This window comes from Bison bison, unplaced genomic scaffold, assembly GCF_000754665.1.
Source record: "Bison bison bison isolate TAMUID 2011002044 unplaced genomic scaffold, Bison_UMD1.0 scf7180017864500, whole genome shotgun sequence".
NCBI classification, from domain to species: Eukaryota; Metazoa; Chordata; class Mammalia; order Artiodactyla; family Bovidae; genus Bison; species Bison bison.
Genome location: NW_011495059.1, coordinates 8,065,850 through 8,066,734, shown reverse-complemented (window position 1 = coordinate 8,066,734; position 885 = coordinate 8,065,850).

Below are 885 nucleotides of genomic sequence, written 5' to 3'. Positions count from 1 at the left end.
TTTTTTTTCCCCCTTAAACACTGTTAGGAGTGGAGCTGTCAGATCATATGATCAGTGTCCTGTTATCTTTACAAGGCACTTTGTGGTGACATTTATAGTGTTGCCTATCCAATATATCCTACTAGTCCCATAAAGAGTCCCCTTTAAAAATATTATTCTACCGTGTCTTCTCTGTACAATACTTGATGATTTTTCACTATTGAGAAGTGATACCTTATTAGTATAGTTTTTGTATCTCTAATAATACACTGGGCCTCCCAGCTAGAACAATGGTAAAGAGTCCACCTACAGAGGTAGGAGCCAAAGGAGATGTGAGTTAAGAAGACCCCCTAGAGGAGAAAATGGCAACTCACTTCAGAATTCTTGCCTGGAAAATTCTATGGACAGAGGAGCCTAGTGTGGCACATTTTATGGGCTATCAAAAAGTTGAACAGAGTTCGTCTCACAGTAATTTCCTATAATGAGCGAATTTCATTCACTTTTAAAGAAATTCTTTGAATTGTATTTACCTCATATAAATGGAGTCTACAGTGTGTACATGTACAATTGCTTTACAAAGTTGTGTTATTTTCTGCTGTACATCAAAGCAAATCAGCTGTGCACATGTGTTGTTTATATATACTTATTCCTCTTTTTAAAATTTCCTTCCTATTTAGGTTTCCATAGAGCAATGAGGACAGTTACCTGTGCTACACAGATGGTTCTCATTAGTTAACAAGGCATTATTCTCCAAAATATACAAACAGCTCATGTACCCCAATATCAAAATATAAGAATAATAATCAAAACATGGGCAGATCTAAATAGACATTTCACCAAAGAAGATGTGTGTGTGTGTGTGTGTGTGTGTGTGTGTGTGTGTGTGTGTGTGTGTGTTAGTTAATC